This window comes from Cetorhinus maximus, chromosome 12 (genome assembly GCF_964194155.1).
Source record: "Cetorhinus maximus chromosome 12, sCetMax3.hap1.1, whole genome shotgun sequence".
NCBI lineage: Eukaryota > Metazoa > Chordata > Chondrichthyes > Lamniformes > Cetorhinidae > Cetorhinus > Cetorhinus maximus.
The window spans coordinates 67,341,780-67,366,886 of NC_135890.1; the positions used below are offsets into that span (position 1 = coordinate 67,341,780).

The 25,107-nt window shown below is 60.0% G+C and overlaps 1 protein-coding gene across 1 annotated transcript in view; it reads right to left on the bottom strand.

Moving 5' to 3' along the window:
• The window catches only part of LOC144687535 (leucine-rich repeat-containing protein 75B-like), a 774,691-nt gene that overhangs the window by 682,230 nt on the left and 67,354 nt on the right, over positions 1 to 25,107 (bottom strand). The window lies entirely within an intron of this gene.

The window sequence follows — 25,107 nt, forward strand, 5'->3', positions numbered from 1 at the left end:
CAATGTGACGGGGTGCGGGTGTTTCAGGGTGATGGGTTGTGGGTGTTTCAGGGTGACGGGGTGCGGGTGTTATGGGTGTTTCGGTGTGACAGGGTGTGGGTGCTTCGGGTGTTTCAGAGTGACGGGGTGCGGGTGTTTCGAGGTGATGGGGTTTGGGTGTTTCGGGTGTTAAAGGGTGACGGTGTGCGGGTGTTTCGAGGTGATGGGGTTTGGGTGTTTCGGGTGTTTCAGGGTGACGGGGTGCGGGTGTTTCGAGGTGATGGTGTTTGCGTGTTTTGGGTGTTTCAGTGTGACTGGGTTCGGGTGTTATGGGTCTTTCGGTGTGACAGGGTGTGGGTGTTTCAGGTGTTATGGGTGTTTCGGTGTGACAGGGTGTGGGTGTTTTGGGTGTTTCAGAGTGACGGGGTGTGGGTGTTTCGAGGTGATGGGGTTTGGGTGTGTCGGGTGTTTCAGGGTGACGGGGTGTGAGTGTTTCTGGGTGACAGGGTGTGGGTGTTTCGGGTATTTCAGGGTGACAGTGTGTGGGTGTTTCGGGTGTTTCAGGGTGACGGGGTTCGGGTGTTTCAGAGTGACGGGTTGCGGGTGTTTCATGGTTTTGGGTGTTTCAGGGTGATGGGGTGCGGGTGTTTCAGGGTGACGGTGTGTGAGTGTTTCAGGGTGACGGGGTTCGGGTGTTTCAGGGTGATGAGGTGCCGGTGTTTCCGGGTGACGGGGTGCGGATGTTTCGGGGTGACGGGGTGCGGGTTTTTCCAGGTGAAGGAGTGCGAGTGTTCCGGGTGTTTCAGTGTGACAGTGTTGTGGGTGTTTCAGGCTGATGGGGTTCGGGTGTTTCAGGGTGACGGGGTTCGGTTGTTTCAGGGTGACGATGTGCGGGTGTTTCAGGGTGACGGGGTTCGGGTGTTTCGGGGTGACGTGGTGCGGATGTTTCGGGGTGATGGGGTTCGGGTGTTTCAGTGTGACGGGGTTCGGATGTTTAAGGTTGACGAGGTGCGGGTGTTTTGGGGTGACGGTGTGCGGGTGTTTCGAGGTGATGGGGTTTGGGTGTTTCGGGTGTTTCAGGGTGACGGGGTGCGGGTGTTTCGAGGTGATGGTGTTTGCGTGTTTTGGGTGTTTCAGTGTGACTGGGTTCGGGTGTTATGGGTCTTTCGGTGTGACAGGGTGTGGGTGTTTCAGGTGTTATGGGTGTTTCGGTGTGACAGGGTGTGGGTGTTTTGGGTGTTTCAGAGTGACGGGGTGTGGGTGTTTCGAGGTGATGGGGTTTGGGTGTGTCGGGTGTTTCAGGGTGACGGGGTGTGAGTGTTTCTGGGTGACAGGGTGTGGGTGTTTCGGGTATTTCAGGGTGACAGTGTGTGGGTGTTTCGGGTGTTTCAGGGTGACGGGGTTCGGGTGTTTCAGAGTGACGGGTTGCGGGTGTTTCATGGTTTTGGGTGTTTCAGGGTGATGGGGTGCGGGTGTTTCAGGGTGACGGTGTGTGAGTGTTTCAGGGTGACGGGGTTCGGGTGTTTCAGGGTGATGAGGTGCCGGTGTTTCCGGGTGACGGGGTGCGGATGTTTCGGGGTGACGGGGTGCGGGTTTTTCCAGGTGAAGGAGTGCGAGTGTTCCGGGTGTTTCAGTGTGACAGTGTTGTGGGTGTTTCAGGCTGATGGGGTTCGGGTGTTTCAGGGTGACGGGGTTCGGTTGTTTCAGGGTGACGATGTGCGGGTGTTTCAGGGTGACGGGGTTCGGGTGTTTCGGGGTGACGTGGTGCGGATGTTTCGGGGTGATGGGGTTCGGGTGTTTCAGTGTGACGGGGTTCGGATGTTTAAGGTTGACGAGGTGCGGGTGTTTTGGGGTGACGGGGTGCGGGTGTTTCGGGGTAATGGGGTGCGGGTGTTTCAGGGTAATGGGGTGCGGGTGTTTCGGGGTGAAAGGGATCGGGTGTCTCAGGGTGACGGGATTTGGGTGTTTCAGGGTGACGGGGTTCGGGTGTTTCGTGGTGACGGGGTGCGGGTATTTCGGGGTGACGGTGTATGGGTGTTTTGGGGTGACGGGGTGCGGGTGTTTCAGGGTGACGGGGTGCGGGTGTTTTGGGGTAATGGGGTGCGGGAGTTTCGGGGTGACGGGGTTCGGGTGTTTCGGGGTGACGGGGTTCGGGTGTTTTGGGGTGACGCGGTGCGGGTGTTTCGGGGTGACAGGGTGCGGGTGTTTCGGGGTGACGGGGTGCGGGTGTTTCGGGGTGACGGGGTGCGGGTGTTTCGGTTTGACAGGGATCGGGTGTATCAGGGTGACGGGATTCGGATGTTTCAGGGTGACGGGGTTCGGGTGTTTCAGGGTGACGGGGTGCGGGTGTTTCGGGGTGACGGGGTATGAGTGTTTCGGTGTGACAGGGTGCGGGTGTTTCGGGTGTTTCAGAGTGACGGGGTGCGGGTCTTTCAAGGTGATGGGGTTTGTGTGTGTCGGGTGTATCAGGGTGACAAGGTTCAGGTGTTTCGGGGTTACAGGGTGCGAATGTTTCAGGGTGAAGGGGTTCGGGTGTTTCAGGGTGACGGGGTTCGGGTGTTTCGAGGTGACGGGGTGCGGATGTTTGGCAGTGACGTGGTGCAGATGTTTTGGGGTGACGGGGTTCGGATGTTTCAGGGTGATGGGGTGCTGGTGTTTCAGGGTGACGGGGTGCGGGTGTTTCAGGGTGACGGGGTGCGAGTGTTTCAGGGTGATGGGGTGCGAGTGTTTCAGGGTGATGGGGTGTGGGTGTTTCAGGGTGATGGGGTGCGGGTGTTTCAGGGTGACGGGGTGCGGGTGTTTCAGGGTGACGGGGTGCGGGTGTTTCAGGGTGATGGGGTGCGGGTGTTTCAGGGTGACGGGGTGCGAGTGTTTCAGGGTGACGGGGTGCGAGTGTTTCAGGGTGATGGGGTGCTGGTGTTTCAGGGTGATGGGGTGCGGGTGTTTCAGGGTGATGGGGTGCGGGTGTTTCAGGGTGATGGGGTGCGAGTGTTTCAGGGCGATTGGAAGTGGGTGTTTCAGGGTGATGGGGTGCGGGTGTTTCAGGGTGACGGGGTGCGGGTGTTTCAGGGTGACGGGGTTCGGATGTTTCAGGGTGACGGTGTACGGGTGTTTCAGGGTAATGGGGTGCAGGTGTTTCAGGGTGACGGGGCGCGGGCATTTCAGGGTGACGGGGTGCGGGTGTTTGAGGGTGATGGGGTGCGGGTGTTTCCGGGTGACGGGGTGCGGGTGTTTCAGGGTGAAGGGGTTCCGGTGTTTCGAGGTGACGGTTTCCGGTGTTTCAGGGTGACGGGGTTCGGGTGTTTCAGGGTGAAGGGGTTCGGGTGTTTCAGGGTGACGGGGTCCGGGTGTATCAGGGTGACAAGGTTCGGGTGTTTCGGGGTTACAGGGTGCGAATGTTTCGGGGTGACGGGGTTCGGGTGTTTCAGGGTGACGGGGTTCGGGTTTTTCGAGGTGACGGGGTGAGGATGTTTCGCCGTGACGGGGTGTGGATGTTTTGGGGTGACGGGGTTCGGATGTTTCAGGGTGATGGGGTGCGGGTGTTTCCGGATGACGGGGTTCGGATGTTTCAGGGTGACGGTGTACGGGTGTTTCAGGGTAATGGGGTGCAGGTGTTTTAGGGTGACGGGGCGCGGGCATTTCAGGGTGACGGGGTGCGGGTGTTTCAGGGTGATGGGGTGCGGGTGTTTCCGGGTGACGGGGTGCGGGTGTTTCAGGGTGAAGGGGTTCGGGTGTTTCGAGGTGACGGTTTCCGGTGTTTCAGGGTGACGGGGTGCTGGTGTTTCAGGGTGATGGGGTGCTGGTGTTTCAGGGTGATGGGGTGCGGTTGTTTCAGGTTGATGGGGTGCAGGTGTTTCAGGGTGACGGGGTGCGAGTGTTTCAGGGTGATGGGGTGCGAGTGTTACAGGGTGATGGGGTGCGGGTGTTTCAGGGTGATGGGGTGCGGGTGTTTCAGTGTGATGGGGTGCAGGTGTTTCAGGGTGATGGGGTGCGGGTGTTTCAGGGTGACGGGGTGCTGGTGTTTCAGGGTGATGGGGTGCGAGTGTTTCAGGGTGACGGGGTGCGGGTGTTTCCGGATGACGGGGTGCGGGTGTTTCCGGGTGATGGGGTTCGGATGTTTCAGGGTGACGGTGTACGCGTGTTTCAGGGTAATGGGGTGCAGGTGTTTCAGGGTGACGGGGCGCGGGCATTTCAGGGTGACGGGGTGCGGGTGTTTCAGGGTGATGGGGTGCGGGTGTTTCGAGGTGACGGGGTGCGGGTGTTTCAGGGTGAAGGGGTTCGGGTGTTTCGAGGTGACGGTTTCCGGTGTTTCAGGGTGACGGGGTCCGGGTGTATCAGGGTGACAAGGTTCAGGTGTTTCGGGGTTACAGGGTGCGAATGTTTCGGGGTGACGGGGTTTGGGTGTTTCAGGGTGACGGGGTTCGGATGTTTGGCGGTGACGGGGTGCGGATGTTTTGAGGTGACGGGGTGCGGGTGTTTCCGGATGACGGTGTACGGGTGTTTCAGGGTAATGGGGTGCTGGTGTTTCAGGGTGACGGGGCGCGGGTGTTTCAGGGTGACGGGGTGTGGGTGTTTCAGTCTGATGGAGTTCGGGTTTTTCCAGGTGACGGGGTTCAGGTGTTACAGGGTGACGGGGTGCGGGTGTTTCGGGTGTTTCAGGGAGACGAGGTGCGGGTGTTTCAGGGTGACGGACTACGGGTGTTTCTGGGTGTTTCGCTAGTTTCTGGGTGACGGGGTTTGGGTGTTTCAGGTGTTTCCGGGTGACGTGGTTCGGATGTTTCCGGGTGACGGTGTACGGGTGTTTCAGGGTAATGGGGTGTGGGTGTTTCAGGGTAATGGGGTGCGGGTCTTTCAGGGTGACGGGGTGCGGGTGTTACAGGGTGACGGGGTGCGTGTGTTTCCGGGTGACGTGGTGTGGGTGTTTCAGGGTGACGGGGTGCGGGTGTTTCAGGGTGACGGGGTGTGTGTGTTTCCGGGTGACGTGGTGTGGGTGTTTCAGGGTGATGGGGTGTGGGTGTTTCAGGGTGATGGGGTGCGGGTGTTTCAGGGTGACGGGGTGCGGGTGTTTCAGGGTGACGTGGTGTGGGTGTTTCAGGGTGACGGGGTGCGGGTGTTTCCGGGTGGCGTGGTGTGGGTATTTCAGGCTGCCAGGGTGTGGGTGTTTCAGTGTGATGGGGTGTGGGTGTTTTCGGGTGACAGGTTGCGGATGTTTCAGGTGTTTCAGGGTGACGGGGTTTGGGTGTTTCAGGGTGACGGGGTGCGGGTGTTTCTGGGTGAAGGGGTTCGGGTGTTTCAGGGTGACGGGTTGCGGGTGTTTCATGGTTTTGGGTGTTTCAGGGTGATGGGGTGCGGGTGTTTCAGGGTGACGGTGTGTGAGTGTTTCAGGGTGACGGGGTTCGGGTGTTTCAGGGTGATGAGGTGCCGGTGTTTCCGGGTGACGGGGTGCGGATGTTTCGGGTTGACGGGGTGCGGGTTTTTCCAGGTGATGGAGTGCGAGTGTTCCGGGTGTTTCAGTGTGACAGTGTTGTGGGTGTTTCAGGCTGATGGGGTTCGGGTGTTTCAGGGTGACGGGGTTCGGTTGTTTCAGGGTGACGATGTGCGGGTGTTTCAGGGTGACGGGGTTCGGGTGTTTCGGGGTGACGTGGTGCGGATGTTTCGGGGTGATGGGGTTCGGGTGTTTCAGTGTGACGGGGTTCGGATGTTTAAGGTTGACGAGGTGCGGGTGTTTTGGGGTGACGGGGTGCGGGTGTTTCAGGGTGACGGGGTGCGGGTGTTTTGGGGTGATGGGGTGCGGGTGTTTCAGGTTGACGGGGTGCGAGTGTTTCAGGGTGATGGGGTGCGAGTGTTTCAGGGTGATGGGGTGTGGGTGTTTCAGGGTGACGGGGTGCGGGTGTTTCAGGGTGACGGGGTGCGGATGTTTCAGGGTGACGGGGTGCGGGTGTTTCAGGGTGACGGGGTGCGGGTGTTTCAGGGTGACGGGGTGCGAGTGTTTCAGGGTGACGGGGTGCTGGTGTTTCTGGGTGATGGGGTGCTGGTGTTTCAGGGTGATGGGGTGCGGGTGTTTCAGGGTGATGGGGTGCGGGTGTTTCAGGGTGATGGGGTGCGGGTGTTTCAGGGTGATGGGGTGCGGGTGTTTCAGTGTGATGGGGTGCAGGTGTTTCAGGGTGATGGGGTGTGGGTGTTTCAGGGTGACGGGGTGCTGGTGTTTCAGGGTGACGGGGTGCGAGTGTTTCAGGGTGACGGGGTGCGGGTGTTGCCGGATGACGGGGTGCGGGTGTTTCCGGGTGACGGGGTTCGGATGTTTCAGGGTGACGGTGTACGTGTGTTTCAGGGTAATGGGCTGCAGGTGTTTCAGGGTGAAGGGGTTCCGGTGTTTCGAGGTGACGGTTTCCGGTGTTTCAGGGTGACGGGGTTCGGGTGTTTCAGGGTGAAGGGGTTCGGGTGTTTCAGGGTGACGGGGTCCGGGTGTATCAGGGTGACAAGGTTCGGGTGTTTCGGGGTTACAGGGTGCAAATGTTTCGGGGTGACGGGGTTCGGGTGTTTCAGGGTGACGGGGTTCGGGTGTTTCGAGGTGACGGGGTGAGGATGTTTCGCCGTGACGGGGTGTGGATGTTTTGGGGTGACGGGGTTCGGATGTTTCAGGGTGATGGGGTGCGGGTGTTTCCGGATGACGGGGTTCGGATGTTTCAGGGTGACGGTGTACGGGTGTTTCAGGGTAATGGGGTGCAGGTGTTTCAGGGTGACGGGGTGCGGGTGTTTCAGGGTGATGGGGTGCGGGTGTTTCCGGGTGACGGGGTGCGGGTGTTTCAGGGTGAAGGGGTTCGGGTGTTTCGAGGTGATGGTTTCCGGTGTTTCAGGGTGACGGGTTGCGGGTGTTTCAGGGTGATGGGGTGCTGGTGTTTCAGGGTGATGGGGTGCGGTTGTTTCAGGTTGATGGGGTGCAGGTGTTTCAGGGTGACGGGGTGCGGGTGTTTCAGGGTGATGGGGTGCGAGTGTTTCAGGGTGATGGGGTGCGGGTGTTTCAGGGTGATGGGGTGCGGGTGTTTCAGTGTGATGGGGTGCAGGTGTTTCAGGGTGATGGGGTGCGGGTGTTTCAGGGTGACGGGGTGCTGGTGTTTCAGGGTGATGGGGTGCGAGTGTTTCAGGGTGACGGGGTGTGGGTGTTGCCGGATGACGGGGTGCGGGTGTTTCCGGGTGACGGGGTTCGGATGTTTCAGGGTGATGGTGTATGCGTGTTTCAGGGTAATGGGGTGCAGGTGTTTCAGGGTGACGGGGCGCGGGCATTTCAGGGTGACGGGGTGCGGGTGTTTCAGGGTGATGGGGTGCGGGTGTTTCCGGGTGACGGGGTGCGGGTGTTTCAGGGTGAAGGGGTTCGGGTGTTTCGAGGTGACGGTTTCCGGTGTTTCAGGGTGACGGGGTTCGGGTGTTTCAGGGTGAAGGGGTTCGGGTGTTTCAGGGTGACGGGGTCCGGGTGTATCAGGGTGACAAGTTTCAGGTGTTTCGGGGTTACAGGGTGCGAATGTTTCGGGGTGACGGGGTTTGGGTGTTTCAGGGTGACGGGGTTCGGATGTTTGGCGGTGACGGGGTGCGGATGTTTCGAGGTGACGGGGTGCGGGTGTTTCCGGATGACGGTGTACGGGTGTTTCAGGGTAATGGGGTGCAGGTGTTTCAGGGTGACGGGGCGCGGGTGTTTCAGGGTGACGGGGTGTGGGTGTTTCAGTCTGATGGAGTTCGGGTTTTTCCAGGTGACGGGGTTCAGGTGTTACAGGGTGACGGGGTGCGGGTGTTTCGGGTGTTTCAGGGAGACGAGGTGCGGGTGTTTCAGGGTGACGGACTACGGGTGTTTCTGGGTGTTTCGCTAGTTTCTGGGTGACGGGGTTTGGGTGTTTCAGGTGTTTCCGGGTGACGTGGTTCGGATGTTTCCGGGTGACGGTGTACGGGTGTTTCAGGGTAATGGGGTGTGGGTGTTTCAGGGTAATGGGGTGCGGGTCTTTCAGGGTGACGGGGTGCGGGTGTTACAGGGTGACGGGGTGCGTGTGTTTCCGGGTGACGTGGTGTGGGTGTTTCAGGGTGACGGGGTGCGGGTGTTTCAGGGTGACGGGGTGTGTGTGTTTCCGGGTGACGTGGTGTGGGTGTTTCAGGGTGATGGGGTGTGGGTGTTTCAGGGTGATGGGGTGCGGGTGTTTCAGGGTGACGGGGTGCGGGTGTTTCAGGGTGACGTGGTGTGGGTGTTTCAGGGTGACGGGGTGCGGGTGTTTCCGGGTGGCGTGGTGTGGGTATTTCAGGCTGCCAGGGTGTGGGTGTTTCAGTGTGATGGGGTGTGGGTGTTTTCGGGTGACAGGTTGCGGATGTTTCAGGTGTTTCAGGGTGACGGGGTTTGGGTGTTTCAGGGTGACGGGGTGCGGGTGTTTCTGGGTGAAGGGGTTCGGGTGTTTCAGGGTGACGGGTTGCGGGTGTTTCATGGTTTTGGGTGTTTCAGGGTGATGGGGTGCGGGTGTTTCAGGGTGACGGTGTGTGAGTGTTTCAGGGTGACGGGGTTCGGGTGTTTCAGGGTGATGAGGTGCCGGTGTTTCCGGGTGACGGGGTGCGGATGTTTCGGGTTGACGGGGTGCGGGTTTTTCCAGGTGATGGAGTGCGAGTGTTCCGGGTGTTTCAGTGTGACAGTGTTGTGGGTGTTTCAGGCTGATGGGGTTCGGGTGTTTCAGGGTGACGGGGTTCGGTTGTTTCAGGGTGACGATGTGCGGGTGTTTCAGGGTGACGGGGTTCGGGTGTTTCGGGGTGACGTGGTGCGGATGTTTCGGGGTGATGGGGTTCGGGTGTTTCAGGGTGACGGGGTTCGGATGTTTAAGGTTGACGAGGTGCGGGTGTTTTGGGGTGACGGGGTGCGGGTGTTTCGGGGTAATGGGGTGCGGGCGTTTCAGGGTAATGGGGTGCGGGTGTTTCGGGGTGAAAGGGATCGGGTGTCTCAGGGTGACGGGATTTGGGTGTTTCAGGGTGACGGGGTTCGGGTGTTTCGTGGTGACGGGGTGCGGGTATTTCGGGGTGACGGTGTATGGGTGTTTTGGGGTGACGGGGTGCGGGTGTTTCAGGGTGACGGGGTGCGGGTGTTTTGGGGTAATGGGGTGCGGGAGTTTCGGGGTGACGGGGTTCGGGTGTTTCGGGGTGACGGGGTTCGGGTGTTTTGGGGTGACGCGGTGCGGGTGTTTCGGGGTGACAGGGTGCGGGTGTTTCGGGGTGACGGGGAGCGGGTGTTTCGGTTTGACAGGGATCGGGTGTATCAGGGTGACGGGATTCGGATGTTTCAGGGTGACGGGGTTCGGGTGTTTCAGGGTGACGGGGTGCGGGTGTTTCGGGGTGACGGGGTATGAGTGTTTCGGTGTGACAGGGTGCGGGTGTTTCGGGTGTTTCAGAGTGACGGGGTGCGGGTCTTTCAAGGTGATGGGGTTTGTGTGTGTCGGGTGTATCAGGGTGACAAGGTTCAGGTGTTTCGGGGTTACAGGGTGCGAATGTTTCAGGGTGAAGGGGTTCGGGTGTTTCAGGGTGATGGGGTGCGGGTGTTTCAGGGTGATGGGGTGCGGGTGTTTCAGTGTGATGGGGTGCAGGTGTTTCAGGGTGATGGGGTGTGGGTGTTTCAGGGTGACGGGGTGCTGGTGTTTCAGGGTGACGGGGTGCGAGAGTTTCAGGGTGACGGGGTGCGGGTGTTGCCGGATGACGGGGTGCGGGTGTTTCCGGGTGACGGGGTTCGGATGTTTCAGGGTGACGGTGTACGTGTGTTTCAGGGTAATGGGGTGCAGGTGTTTCAGGGTGACGGGGCGCGGGCATTTCAGGGTGACGGGGTGCGGGTGTTTGAGGGTGATGGGGTGCGGGTGTTTGCGGGTGACGGGGTGCGGGTGTTTCAGGGTGAAGGGGTTCCGGTGTTTCGAGGTGACGGTTTCCGGTGTTTCAGGGTGACGGGGTTCGGGTGTTTCAGGGTGAAGGGGTTCGGGTGTTTCAGGGTGACGGGGTCCGGGTGTATCAGGGTGACAAGGTTCGGGTGTTTCGGGGTTACAGGGTGCGAATGTTTCGGGGTGACGGGATTCGGGTGTTTCAGGGTGACGGGGTTCGGGTGTTTCGAGGTGACGGGGTGAGGATGTTTCGCCGTGACGGGGTGTGGATGTTTTGGGGTGACGGGTTTCGGATGTTTCAGGGTGATGGGGTGCGGGTGTTTCCGGATGACGGGGTTCGGATGTTTCAGGGTGATGGTGTACGGGTGTTTCAGGGTAATGGGGTGCAGGTGTTTCAGGGTGACGGGGCGCGGGCATTTCAGGGTGACGGGGCGCGGGCATTTCAGGGTGACGGGGTGCGGGTGTTTCAGGGTGATGGGGTGCGGGTGTTTCCGGGTGACGGGGTGCGGGTGTTTCAGGGTGAAGGGGTTCGGGTGTTTCGAGGTGACGGTTTCCGGTGTTTCAGGGTGACCGGGTGCTGGTGTTTCAGGGTGACGGGGTGCTGGTGTTTCAGGGTGACGGGGTGCGGGTGTTTCGGGATAATGGGGTGCGGGTGTTTCAGGGTGACGGGGTGCGAGTGTTTCAGGGTGATGGGGTGCGAGTGTTTCAGGGTGATGGGGTGCGGGTGTTTCAGGGTGATGGGGTGCGGGTGTTTCAGGGTGATGGGGTGCGGGTGTTTCAGGGTGATGGGGTGCGGGTGTTTCAGGGTGATGGGGTGCGGGTGTTTCAGTGTGATGGGGTGCAGGTGTTTCAGGGTGATGGGGTGTGGGTGTTTCAGGGTGACGGGGTGCTGGTGTTTCAGGGTGACGGGGTGCGAGTGTTTCAGGGTGACGGGGTGCGGGTGTTGCCGGATGACGGGGTGCGGGTGTTTCCGGGTGACGGGGTTCGGATGTTTCAGGGTGACGGTGTACGTGTGTTTCAGGGTAATGGGCTGCAGGTGTTTCAGGGTGAAGGGGTTCCGGTGTTTCGAGGTGACGGTTTCCGGTGTATCAGGGTGACAAGGTTCGGGTGTTTCGGGGTTACAGGGTGCAAATGTTTCGGGGTGACGGGGTTCGGGTGTTTCAGGGTGACGGGGTTCGGGTGTTTCGAGGTGACGGGGTGAGGATGTTTCGCCGTGACGGGGTGTGGATGTTTTGGGGTGACGGGGTTCGGATGTTTCAGGGTGATGGGGTGCGGGTGTTTCCGGATGACGGGGTTCGGATGTTTCAGGGTGACGGTGTACGGGTGTTTCAGGGTAATGGGGTGCAGGTGTTTCAGGGTGACGGGGCGCGGGCATTTCAGGGTGACGGGGTGCGGGTGTTTCAGGGTGATGGGGTGCGGGTGTTTCCGGGTGACGGGGTGCAGGTGTTTCAGGGTGAAGGGGTTCGGGTGTTTCGAGGTGATGGTTTCCGGTGTTTCAGGGTGACGGGGTTCGGATGTTTGGCGGTGACGGGGTGCGGATGTTTCGAGGTGACAGGGTGCGGGTGTTTCCGGATGACGGTGTACGGGTGTTTCAGGGTAATGGGGTGCAGGTGTTTCAGGGTGACGGGGCGCGGGTGTTTCAGGGTGACGGGGTGTGGGTGTTTCAGTCTGATGGAGTTCGGGTTTTTCCAGGTGACGGGGTTCAGGTGTTACAGGGTGACGGGGTGCGGGTGTTTCGGGTGTTTCAGGGAGACGAGGTGCGGGTGTTTCAGGGTGACGGACTACGGGTGTTTCTGGGTGTTTCGCTAGTTTCTGGGTGACGGGGTTTGGGTGTTTCAGGTGTTTCCGGGTGACGTGGTTCGGATGTTTCCGGGTGACGGTGTACGGGTGTTTCAGGGTAATGGGGTGTGGGTGTTTCAGGGTAATGGGGTGCGGGTCTTTCAGGGTGACGGGGTGCGGGTGTTACAGGGTGACAGGGTGCGTGTGTTTCCGGGTGACGTGGTGTGGGTGTTTCAGGGTGACGGGGTGCGGGTGTTTCAGGGTGACGGGGTGTGTGTGTTTCCGGGTGACGTGGTGTGGGTGTTTCAGGGTGATGGGGTGTGGGTGTTTCAGGGTGATGGGGTGCGGGTGTTTCAGGGTGACGGGGTGCGGGTGTTTCAGGGTGACGTGGTGTGGGTGTTTCAGGGTGACGGGGTGCGGGTGTTTCCGGGTGGCGTGGTGTGGGTATTTCAGGCTGCCAGGGTGTGGGTGTTTCAGTGTGATGGGGTGTGGGTGTTTTCGGGTGACAGGTTGCGGATGTTTCAGGTGTTTCAGGGTGACGGGGTTTGGGTGTTTCAGGGTGACGGGGTGCGGGTGTTTCTGGGTGAAGGGGTTCGGGTGTTTCAGGGTGACGGGTTGCGGGTGTTTCATGGTTTTGGGTGTTTCAGGTTGATGGGGTGCGGGTGTTTCAGGGTGACGGTGTGTGAGTGTTTCAGGGTGACGGGGTTCGGGTGTTTCAGGGTGATGAGGTGCCGGTGTTTCCGGGTGACGGGGTGCGGATGTTTCGGGTTGACGGGGTGCGGGTTTTTCCAGGTGATGGAGTGCGAGTGTTCCGGGTGTTTCAGTGTGACAGTGTTGTGGGTGTTTCAGGCTGATGGGGTTCGGGTGTTTCAGGGTGACGGGGTTCGGTTGTTTCAGGGTGACGATGTGCGGGTGTTTCAGGGTGACGGGGTTCGGGTGTTTCGGGGTGACGTGGTGCGGATGTTTCGGGGTGATGGGGTTCGGGTGTTTCAGGGTGACGGGGTTCGGATGTTTAAGGTTGACGAGGTGCGGGTGTTTTGGGGTGACGGGGTGCGGGTGTTTCGGGGTAATGGGGTGCGGGTGTTTCAGGGTAATGGGGTGCGGGTGTTTCGGGGTGAAAGGGATCGGGTGTCTCAGGGTGACGGGATTTGGGTGTTTCAGGGTGACGGGGTTCGGGTGTTTCGTGGTGACGGGGTGCGGGTATTTCGGGGTGACGGTGTATGGGTGTTTTGGGGTGACGGGGTGCGGGTGTTTCAGGGTGACGGGGTGCGGGTGTTTTGGGGTAATGGGGTGCGGGAGTTTCGGGGTGACGGGGTTCGGGTGTTTCGGGGTGACGGGGTTCGGGTGTTTTGGGGTGACGCGGTGCGGGTGTTTCGGGGTGACAGGGTGCGGGTGTTTCGGGGTGACGGGGTGCGGGTGTTTCGGTTTGACAGGGATCGGGTGTATCAGGGTGACGGGATTCGGATGTTTCAGGGTGACGGGGTTCGGGTGTTTCAGGGTGACGGGGTGCGGGTGTTTCGGGGTGACGGGGTATGAGTGTTTCGGTGTGACAGGGTGCGGGTGTTTCGGGTGTTTCAGAGTGACGGGGTGCGGGTCTTTCAAGGTGATGGGGTTTGTGTGTGTCGGGTGTATCAGGGTGACAAGGTTCAGGTGTTTCGGGGTTACAGGGTGCGAATGTTTCAGGGTGAAGGGGTTCGGGTGTTTCAGGGTGACGGGGTTCGGGTGTTTCGAGGTGACGGGGTGCGGATGTTTGGCGGTGACGTGGTGCAGATGTTTTGGGGTGACGAGGTTCGGATGTTTCAGGGTGATGGGGTGCTGGTGTTTCAGGGTGATGGGGTGCGGGTGTTTCAGGGTGACGGGGTGCGAGTGTTTCAGGGTGATGGGGTGCGAGTGTTTCAGGGTGATGGGGTGTGGGTGTTTCAGGGTGACGGGGTGCGGGTGTTTCAGGGTGACGGGGTGCGGGTGTTTCAGGGTGACGGGGTGCGGGTGTTTCAGGGTGACGGGGTGCGGGTGTTTCAGGGTGATGGGGTGCGAGTGTTTCAGGGTGACGGGGTGCTGGTGTTTCAGGGTGACGGGGTGCTGGTGTTTCAGGGTGATGGGGTGCTGGTGTTTCAGGGTGATGGGGTGCGGGTGTTTCAGGGTGATGGGGTGCGGGTGTTTCAGGGTGATGGGGTGCGAGTGTTTCAGGGTGATGGGGTGCAGGTGTTTCAGGGTGATGGGGTGCGGGTGTTTCAGGGTGAGGGGGTGCTGGTGTTTCAGGGTGATGGGGTGCGAGTGTTTCAGGGTGACGGGGTGCGGGTGTTGCCGGATGACGGGGTGCGGGTGTTTCCGGGTGACGGGGTTCGGATGTTTCAGGGTGATGGTGTACGCGTGTTTCAGGGTAATGGGGTGCAGGTGTTTCAGGGTGACGGGGCGCGGGCATTTCAGGGTGACGGGGTGCGGGTGTTTCAGGGTGATGGGGTGAGGGTGTTTCCGGGTGACGGGGTGCGGGTGTTTCAGGGTGAAGGGGTTCGGGTGTTTCGAGGTGACGGTTTCCGGTGTTTCAGGGTGACGGGGTTCGGGTGTTTCAGGGTGAAGGGGTTCGGGTGTTTCAGGGTGACGGGGTCCGGGTGTATCAGGGTGACAAGGTTCAGGTGTTTCGGGGTTACAGGGTGCGAATGTTTCGGGGTGACGGGGTTCGGGTGTTTCAGGGTGACGGGGTTCGGATGTTTGGCGGTGACGGGGTGCGGATGTTTCGAGGTGACGGGGTGCGGGTGTTTCCGGATGACGGTGTACGGGTGTTTCAGGGTAATGGGGTGCAGGTGTTTCAGGGTGACGGGGCGCGGGTGTTTCAGGGTGACGGGGTGTGGGTGTTTCAGTCTGATGGAGTTCGGGTTTTTCCAGGTGACGGGGTTCAGGTGTTACAGGGTGACGGGGTGCGGGTGTTTCGGGTGTTTCAGGGAGACGAGGTGCGGGTGTTTCAGGGTGACGGACTACGGGTGTTTCTAGGTGTTTCGCTAGTTTCTGGGTGACGGGGTTTGGGTGTTTCAGGTGTTTCCGGGTGACGTGGTTCGGATGTTTCCGGGTGACGGTGTACGGGTGTTTCAGGGTAATGGGGTGTGGGTGTTTCAGGGTAATGGGGTGCGGGTCTTTCAGGGTGACGGGGTGCGGGTGTTACAGGGTGACAGGGTGCGTGTGTTTCCGGGTGACGTGGTGTGGGTGTTTCAGGGTGACGGGGTGCGGGTGTTTCAGGGTGACGGGGTGTGTGTGTTTCCGGGTGACGTGGTGTGGGTGTTTCAGGGTGATGGGGTGTGGGTGTTTCAGGGTGATGGGGTGCGGGTGTTTCAGGGTGACGGGGTGCGGGTGTTTCAGGGTGACGTGGTGTGGGTGTTTCAGGGTGACGGGGTGCGGGTGTTTCCGGGTGGCGTGGTGTGGGTATTTCAGGCTGCCAGGGTGTGGGTGTTTCAGTGTGATGGGGTGTGGGTGTTTTCGGGTGACAGGTTGCGGATGTTTCAGGTGTTTCAGGGTGACGGGGTTTGGGTGTTTCAGGGTGACGGGGTGCGGGTGTTTCTGGGTGAAGGGGTTCGGGTGTTTCAGGGTGACGGGTTGCGGGTGTTTCATGGTTTTGGGTGTTTCAGGGTGATGGGGTGCGGGTGTTTCAGGGTGACGGTGTGTGAGTGTTTCAGGGTGACGGGGTTCGGGTGTTTCCAGGTGATGGAGTGCGAGTGTTCCGGGTGTTTCAGTGTGACAGTGTTGTGGGTGTTTCAGGCTGATGGGGTTCGGGTGTTTCAGGGTGACGGGGTTCGGTTGTTTCAGGGTGACGATGTGCGGGTGTTTCAGGGTGACGGGGTTCGGGTGTTTCGGGGTGACGTGGTGCGGATGTTTCGGGGTGATGGGGTTCGGGTGTTTCAGGGTGACGGGGTTCGGATGTTTAAGGTTGACGAGGTGCGGGTGTTTTGGGGTGACGGGGTGCGGGTGTTTCGGGGTAATGGGGTGCGGGTGTTTCAGGGTAATGGGGTGCGGGTGTTTCGGGGTGAAAGGGATCGGGTGTCTCAGGGTGACGGGATTTGGGTGTTTCAGGGTGACGGGGTTCGGGTGTTTCGTGGTGACGGGGTGCGGGTATTTCGGGGTGACGGTGTATGGGTGTTTTGGGGTGACGGGGTGCGGGTGTTTCAGGGTGACGGGGTGCGGGTGTTTTGGGGTAATGGGGTGCGGGAGTTTCGGGGTGACGGGGTTCGGGTGTTTCGGGGTGACGGGGTTCGGGTGTTTTGGGGTGACGCGGTGCGGGTGTTTCGGGGTGACAGGGTGCGGGTGTTTCGGGGTGACGGGGTGCGGGTGTTTCGGTTTGACAGGGATCGGGTGTATCAGGGTGACGGGATTCGGATGTTTCAGGGTGACGGGGTTCGGGTGTTTCAGGGTGACGGGGTGCGGGTGTTTCGGGGTGACGGGGTATGAGTGTTTCGGTGTGACAGGGTGCGGGTGTTTCGGGTGTTTCAGAGTGACGGGGTGCGGGTCTTTCAAGGTGATGGGGTTTGTGTGTGTCGGGTGTATCAGGGTGACAAGGTTCAGGTGTTTCGGGGTTTCAGGGTGCGAATGTTTCCGGGTGACGGGGTTCGGATGTTTCAGGGTGACGGTGTACGTGTGTTTCAGGGTAATGGGGTGCAGGTGTTTCAGGGTGACGGGGCGCGGGCATTTCAGGGTGACGGGGTGCGGGTGTTTGAGGGTGATGGGGTGCGGGTGTTTCCGGGTGACGGGGTGCGGGTGTTTCAGGGTGAAGGGGTTCCGGTGTTTCGAGGTGACGGTTTCCGGTGTTTCAGGGTGACGGGGTTCGGGTGTTTCAGGGTGAAGGGGTTCGGGTGTTTCAGGGTGACGGGGTCCGGGTGTATCAGGGTGACAAGGTTCGGGTGTTTCGGGGTTACAGGGTGCGAATGTTTCGGGGTGACGGGGTTCGGGTGTTTCAGGGTGACGGGGTTCGGGTGTTTCGAGGTGACGGGGTGAGGATGTTTCGCCGTGACGGGGTGTGGATGTTTTGGGGTGACGGGTTTCGGATGTTTCAGGGTGATGGGGTGCGGGTGTTTCCGGATGACGGGGTTCGGATGTTTCAGGGTGACGGTGTACGGGTGTTTCAGGGTAATGGGGTGCAGGTGTTTCAGGGTGACGGGGCGCGGGCATTTCAGGGTGACGGGGTGCGGGTGTTTCAGGGTGATGGGGTGCGGGTGTTTCCGGGTGACGGGGTGCGGGTGTTTCAGGGTGAAGGGGTTCGGGTGTTTCGAGGTGACGGTTTCCGGTGTTTCAGGGTGACGGGGTGCTGGTGTTTCAGGGTGATGGGGTGCTGGTGTTTCAGGGTGATGGGGTGCGGGTGTTTCAGGTTGATGGGGTGCGGGTGTTTCAGGGTGACAGGGTGCGAGTGTTTCAGGGTGATGGGGTGCGAGTGTTTCAGGGTGATGGTGTACGCGTGTTTCAGGGTAATGGGGTGCAGGTGTTTCAGGGTGACGGGGCGCGGGCATTTCAGGGTGACGGGGTGCGGGTGTTTGAGGGTGATGGGGTGCGGGTGTTTCCGGGTGACGGGGTGCGGGTGTTTCAGGGTGATGGGGTGCGGGTGTTTCCGGGTGACGGGGTGCGGGTGTTTCAGGGTGAAGGGGTTCGGGTGTTTCAGGGTGACGGGGCGCGGGCATTTCAGGGTGACGGGGTGCGGGTGTTTGAGGGTGATGGGGTGCGGGTGTTTCCGGGTGACGGGGTGCGGGTGTTTCAGGGTGAAGGGGTTCGGGTGTTTCGAGGTGACGGTTTCCGGTGTTTCAGGGTGACGGGGTTCGGGTGTTTCAGGGTGAAGGGGTTCAGGTGTTTCAGGGTGACGGGGTCCGGGTGTATCAGGGTGACAAGGTTCAGGTGTTTCGGGGTTACAGGGTGCGAATGTTTCGGGGTGACGGGGTTCGGGTGTTTCAGGGTGACGGGGTTCGGATGTTTGGCGGTGACGGGGTGCGGATGTTTCGAGGTGACGGGGTGCGGGTGTTTCCGGATGACGGTGTACGGGTGTTTCAGGGTAATGGGGTGCAGGTGTTTCAGGGTGACGGGGCGCGGGTGTTTCAGGGTGACGGGGTGTGGGTGTTTCAGTCTGATGGAGTTCGGGTTTTTCCAGGTGACGGGGTTCAGGTGTTACAGGGTGACGGGGTGCGGGTGTTTCGGGTGTTTCAGGGAGACGAGGTGCGGGTGTTTCAGGGTGACGGACTACGGGTGTTTCTGGGTGTTTCGCTAGTTTCTGGGTGACGGGGTTTGGGTGTTTCAGGTGTTTCTGGGTGACGTGGTTCGGATGTTTCCGGGTGACGGTGTACGGGTGTTTCAGGGTAATGGGGTGTGGGTATTTCAGGGTAATGGGGTGCGGGTCTTTCAGGGTGACGGGGTGCGGGTGTTACAGGGTGACGGGGTGCGGGTGTTTCAGGGTGAAGGGGTTCCGGTGTTTCGAGGTGACGGTTTCCGGTGTTTCAGGGTGACGGGGTTCGGGTGTTTCAGGGTGAAGGGGTTCGGGTGTTTCAGGGTGACGGGGTCCGGGTGTATCAGGGTGACAAGGTTCGGGTGTTTCGGGGTTACAGGGTGCGAATGTTTCGGGGTGACGGGGTTCGGGTGTTTCAGGGTGACGGGGTTCGGGTGTTTCGAGGTGACGGGGTGAGGATGTTTCGCCGTGACGGGGTGTGGATGTTTTGGGGTGACGGGTTTCGGATGTTTCAGGGTGATGGGGTGCGGGTGTTTCCGGATGACGGGGTTCGGATGTTTCAGGGTGACGGTGTACGGGTGTTTCAGGGTAATGGGGTGCAGGTGTTTCAGGGTGACGGGGCGCGGGCATTTCAGGGTGACGGGGTGCGGGTGTTTGAGGGTGATGGGGTGCGGGTGTTTCCGGGTGACGGGGTGCGGGTGTTTCAGGGTGATGGGGTGCGGGTGTTTCCGGGTGACGGGGTGCGGGTGTTTCAGGGTGAAGGGGTTCGGGTGTTTCAGGGTGACGGGGCGCGGGCATTTCAGGGTGACGGGGTGCGGGTGTTTGAGGGTGATGGGGTGCGGGTGTTTCCGGGTGACGGGGTGCGGGTGTTTCAGGGTGAAGGGGTTCGGGTGTTTCGAGGTGACGGTTTCCGGTGTTTCAGGGTGACGGGGTTCGGGTGTTTCAGGGTGAAGGGGTTCGGGTGTTTCAGGGTGACGGGGTCCGGGTGTATCAGGGTGACAAGGTTCAGGTGTTTCGGGGTTACAGGGTGCGAATGTTTCGGGGTGACGGGGTTCGGGTGTTTCAGGGTGACGGGGTTCGGATGTTTGGCGGTGACGGGGTGCGGATGTTTCGAGGTGACGGGGTGCGGGTGTTTCCGGATGACGGTGTACGGGTGTTTCAGGGTAATGGGGTGCAGGTGTTTCAGGGTGACGGGGCGCGGGTGTTTCAGGGTGACGGGGTGTGGGTGTTTCAGTCTGATGGAGTTCGGGTTTTTCCAGGTGACGGGGTTCAGGTGTTACAGGGTGACGGGGTGCGGGTGTTTCGGGTGTTTCAGGGAGACGAGGTGCGGGTGTTTCAGGGTGACGGACTACGGGTGTTTCTGGGTGTTTCGCTAGTTTCTGGGTGACGGGGTTTGGGTGTTTCAGGTGTTTCCGGGTGACGTGGTTCGGATGTTTCCGGGTGACGGTGTACGGGTGTTTCAGGGTAATGGGGTGTGGGTGTTTCAGGGTAATGGGGTGCGGGTCTTTCAGGGTGACGGGGTGCGGGTGTTACAGGGTGACGGGGTGCGTGTGTTTCCGGGTGACGTGGTGTGGGTTTTTCAGGGTGACGGGGTGCGGGTGTTTCAGGGTGACGGGGTGTGTGTGTTTCCGGGTGACGTGGTGTGGGTGTTTCAGGGTGACGGGGTGTGGGTGTTTCAGGGTGATGGGGTGCGGGTGTTTCAGGGTGACGGGGTGCGGGTGTTTCAGGGTGACGTGGTGCGGGTGTTTCAGGGTGACGGGGTGCGGGTGTTTCCGGGTGGCATGGTGTGGGTATTTCAGGCTGCCAGGGTGTGGGTGTTTCAGTGTGATGGGGTGTGGGTGTTTTCGGGTGACAGGTTGCGGATGTTTCAGGTGTTTCAGGGTGACGGGGTTTGGGTGTTTCAGGGTGACGGGGTGCGGGTGTTTCTGGGTGAAGGGGTTCGGGTGTTTCAGGGTGATGGGGTGCGCGCGTTTCCGGGTGACGGGTTGCGGGTGTTTCGGCGTGACGGCATGCAGATGTTTTGTGGTGACAGGGTTCGGGTGTTTCCGGGTGACGGGTTTCAGGTGTTTCAGGTTGACGAGGTGCGGGTGTTTCGGGTGTTTCAGGGTGACGGGGCTCGGTCTTTCATGGTGTTTCAGGAGTTTCCGGGTAATGGGGTGCAGGTGTTTCAGGGTGACGGGGTGCGGGTGTTTCAGGGTGATGGGGTGCGGGTGTTTCAGGGTGATGGGGTGTGGGTGTTTCAGGGTGACAGGGTGTGGGTGTATCGGGGTGACGGGGTGCAGGTGTTTTGGGTGTTTCAGGGTGATGGGGTTCGGGTGCTTCAGGGTTACAGGGTGTGAGTGTTTTGGGTGTATAAGGGTGAAGGGGTTCGGGTGCTTCCGGGTGACGGGGTTTGGGTGTTTAGCGGTGACGGGGTGCGGGTGTTTCGGGTGTTTCACGGTGATGGGGTGTGAGTGTTTCAGGGTGAAGTGGTTCGGGTGCTTCCGGGTGATGGGGTGTGGGTGTTTCGGGGAGCGGGTGTTTCAGGGTGACAGGGTTTGGGTGTTGCAGGGTGACGGGGTGTGGGTGTTTCGGGGTGCGGGTGTTTCGGGTGTATCAGGGTGTCGGGGTGTGGGTGTTTCAGAGTGATGGGGTGCAGGTGTTTCGGGATGACAGGGTGTAGGTGATTCGGGGTGATGGGGTGCGGGTGTGTCGAGTGTTTCAGGGTGTCGGGGTGTGAGTGTTTCAGGATGATGGGGTACGGGTGTTTCGGGTGTTTCCAAGTGACGGGTTGTGGGTGTATCCGGGAGACGGGTTGCGGGTGTATCGGGAGTTTCAGGGTGATTGGGTGCGGGTGTTTCGGGTTTTTCAGGGTGACGGGGTACGGGTGTTTCGGGTGATTCTGGGTGACGGGTTGCTGGTGTTTCCAGGTGACGGGTTGTGTGTATATTGGGTTTGAGGGTGACGGGGTGCGGGCATTTCAGGTGTTTCAGAGTGACGGGGTGTGGGTGTTTCGAGGTGATGGGGTTTGGGTGTTTCGGCTGTTTCAGTGTGACGGGGTGTGGGTGTTTCGGGTGTTTCAGAGTGACGGGGTTCGGGTGTTATGGGTGTTTCGGTGTGACAGGGTGTGGGTGCTTCGGGTGTTTCAGAGTGACGGGGTGCGGGTGTTTCGAGGTGATGGGGTTTGGGTGTTTTGGGTGTTTCAGAGTGACGGGGTGCGGGTGTTTCGAGGTGATGGGGTTTGGGTGTTTTGGGTGTTTCAGGGTGATGGGGTGCGGGTGTTTCGGGGTGATGGGGTTTGGGTGTTTCGGGTGTTTCAGGGTGACGGGGTGCGGGTGTTTCGAGGTGATGGGGTTTGGGTGTTTCGGGTGTTTCAGGGTGACGGGGTGCGGGTGTTTCGAGGTGATGGGGTTTGGGTGTTTCGGGTGTTTCACGGTGACGGGGTGCGGGTGTTTCGAGGTGATGGGGTTTGGGTGTTTCGGGTGTTTCAGGGTGACGGGGTGTGGGTGTTTCGAGGTGATGGGGTTTGTGTGTTTCGGGTGTTTCAGGGTGACGGGGTGCGGGTGTTACAGGGTGACGGGGTGCGTGTGTTTCCGGGTGACGTGGTGTGGGTGTTTCAGGGTGACGGGGTGCGGGTGTTTCAGGGTGACGGGGTGTGTGTGTTTCCGGGTGACGTGGTGTGGGTGTTTCAGGGTGATGGGGTGTGGGTGTTTCAGGGTGATGGGGTGCGGGTGTTTCAGGGTGACGGGGTGCGGGTGTTTCAGGGTGACGTGGTGTGGGTGTTTCAGGGTGACGGGGTGCGGGTGTTTCCGGGTGGCGTGGTGTGGGTATTTCAGGCTGCCAGGGTGTGGGTGTTTCAGTGTGATGGGGTGTGGGTGTTTTCGGGTGACAGGTTGCGGATGTTTCAGGTGTTTCAGGGTGACGGGGTTTGGGTGTTTCAGGGTGACGGGGTGCGGGTGTTTCTGGGTGAAGGGGTTCGGGTGTTTCAGGGTGACGGGTTGCGGGTGTTTCATGGTTTTGGGTGTTTCAGGGTGATGGGGTGCGGGTGTTTCAGGGTGACGGTGTGTGAGTGTTTCAGGGTGACGGGGTTCGGGTGTTTCAGGGTGATGAGGTGCCGGTGTTTCCGGGTGACGGGGTGCGGATGTTTCGGGTTGACGGGGTGCGGGTTTTTCCAGGTGATGGAGTGCGAGTGTTCCGGGTGTTTCAGTGTGACAGTGTTGTGGGTGTTTCAGGCTGATGGGGTTCGGGTGTTTCAGGGTGACGGGGTTCGGTTGTTTCAGGGTGACGATGTGCGGGTGTTTCAGGGTGACGGGGTTCGGGTGTTTCGGGGTGACGTGGTGCGGATGTTTCGGGGTGATGGGGTTCGGGTGTTTCAGGGTGACGGGGTTCGGATGTTTAAGGTTGACGAGGTGCGGGTGTTTTGGGGTGACGGGGTGCGGGTGTTTCGGGGTAATGGGGTGCGGGCGTTTCAGGGTAATGGGGTGCGGGTGTTTCGGGGTGAAAGGGATCGGGTGTCTCAGGGTGACGGGATTTGGGTGTTTCAGGGTGACGGGGTTCGGGTGTTTCGGGGTGACGGGGTGCGGGTATTTCGGGGTGACGGGGTGCGGGTGTTTCAGGGTGACGGGGTGCGGGTGTTTCAGGGTGACGGAGTGCGTGTGTTTCAGGGTGACAGGGTGCGGGTGTTTCGGGGTAATGGGGTGCGGCTGTTTCGGGGTGACGGGGTTCGGGTGTTTCGGGGTGACTGGGTTCGGGTGTTCTGGGGTGACGGGGTGCGGGTGTTTCGGGGTGACAGGGTGCGTGTGTTTCGGGGTGACGGGGTGCGGGTGTTTCGGTATGACAGGGATCGGGTGTTTCAGGGTGACGGGATTCGGGTGTTTCAGGGTGACAGGGTTCGGGTGTTTCAGAGTAATGGGGTGCGGGTGTTTCAGCGTGACGGGGTGTGGGTGTTTTGGGTGTTTCAGGGTGACGGGGTGTGGTTGTTTCAGCGTGACGGGGTGTGGGTGTTTCAGCGTGATGGGGTGTGGGTGTTTCGGGTGTTTCCGGGTGACGGGTTGCGGGTGTATCGGGTGTTTCCGGGTGATTGGGTGCGGGTGTTTCGGGTGTTTAAGGGTGACGGGTTACGTGTGTTTCGGGTGTTTCTGGGTGATGGGGTGCGGGTGTTTCAGGTGTTTCATGGTGACGGGGTGCGGGTGTTTCGGGTGTTTCCAGGTGACGGGTTGCGGGTGTATCGGGTGTTTCAGGCTGATGGGGTGCGGGTGTTTCAGGTGTTTCATGGTGACGGGGTGTGGGTCTTTTGGGGTGACGGGGTGTGAATGTTTCAGGGTGACGGGATGCAGATGTTTCGGGATGACGGGGTGTGGGTGTTTCAGGGTGACCGGGTGACGGGTGGTGGGTGTTTGAGGGTGACGGGGTGCGGGCATTTCCGGTGTTTCAGAGTGCCGGGTATGTGGTTGTTTCGAGGTGATGGGGTTTGGCTGTTTCAGCTGTTTCAGTGTGACGGGGTGTGGGTGTTTCGGGTGTTTCAGAGTGACGGGGTTCGGGTGTTTCAGGGTGACGGGGTTCGGGTGTTTCCGGGTGAAGGAGTGCGGGTGTTTCGGGTGTTTCAGTGTGACAGTGTTGTGGATGTTTCAGGCTGATGGGGTTCGGGTGTTTCAGGGTGACGGGGTTCGGGTGTTTCGGGGTGACGGGGTTCGGGTGTTTCAGGGTGACGGGGTTCGGGTGTTTCAGGGTGACGGGGTGCGGGTGTTTCAGGGTGACGGGGTTCGGGTGTTTTGGGGTGACGTGGTGCGGATGTTTCGGGGTGACGGGGTTTGGGTGTTTCAGGGTGATGGGGTTCGGGTGTTTAAGGTTGACGGGGTGCGGGTGTTTCGGGGTGACGGGGTGTGCGTGTTTCGGAGTGACAGGGATCGGGTGTTTCAGGGTGACGGGATTCGGGTGTTTCAGAGTGACGGGTTTCGGGTGTTTCAGGGTGACGGGCTGCGGGTATTTTGGGGTGACGGTGTATGGGTTTTTCGGGGTGACGGGGTGCGGGTGTTTCAGGGTGACGGGGTGCGGGTGTTTCGGGATAATGGGGTGCGGGTGTTTCGGGGTGAAGGGGTGCTGGTGTTACAGGGTGATGGGTTTCGGGTGTTTAAGGTTGACGGGGTGTGGGTGTTTCGGGGTGACAGGGATCGGGTGTTTCAGGGTGACGGGGTGTGACTGTTTCAGGGTGACCGGGAACGGGTGGTTCGGGTGTTTCCAGGTGACGGGTTGCGTGTGTTTCCGGGTGACGGGTTGCGGGTGTTTCAGGTGTTTCATGGTGACGGGGTGTGGGTATTTTGGGGTGACGGTGTGCGGGTGTTTCTGTGTGACGGGATGCGGATGTTTCAGGTGTTTCAGTGTGACAGGGTGTGGGTGTTTCAGGGTGACGGGGTGTGGGTGTTTCAGGTGTATCAGTGTGACAGGGTGTTTCAGTGTTTCAGGGTGATGGGGTGTGGGTGTGTCGAGGTGATGGGGTGTGGGTGTTTCGGGTGTTTCAATGTGACGGGGTGCGGGTGTTTCAGGGTGATGGGTTGTGGGTGTTTCAGGGTGACGGGGTGCGGGTGTTATGGGTGTTTCGGTGTGACAGGGTGTGGGTGCTTCGGGTGTTTCAGAGTGACGGGGTGCGGGTGTTTCGAGGTGATGGGGTTTGGGTGTTTCGGGTGTTAAAGGGTGACGGTGTGCGGGTGTTTCGAGGTGATGGGGTTTGGGTGTTTCGGGTGTTTCAGGGTGACGGGGTGCGGGTGTTTCGAGGTGATGGGGTTTGCGTGTTTTGGGTGTTTCAGTGTGACTGGTTTCGGGTGTTATGGGTCTTTCGGTGTGACAGGGTGTGGGTGTTTCAGGTGTTATGGGTGTTTCGGTGTGACAGGGTGTGGGTGTTTTGGGTGTTTCAGAGTGACGGGGTGTGGGTGTTTCGAGGTGATGGGGTTTGGGTGTGTCGGGTGTTTCAGGGTGACGGGGTGTGAGTGTTTCGGTGTGAAAGGGTGTGGGTGTTTCGGGTGTTTCAGAGTGACGGGGTGTGGGTGTTTCGAGGTGATGGTGTTTGGATGTGTCGGGTGTTTCAGGGTGACGGGGTGCGGGTGTTTCGGTGTGACGGGATGCGGGTGTTTCGAGGTGATGGGGTTTGGGTGTTTTGGGTGTTTCAGGGTGACGGGGTGTGAGTGTTTCTGGGTGACAGGGTGTGGGTTTTTCGGGTATTTCAGGGTGACAGTGTGTGGGTGTTTCGGGTGTTTCAGGGTGACGGGGTTCGGGTGTTTCAGGGTGACGGGTTGCGGGTGTTTC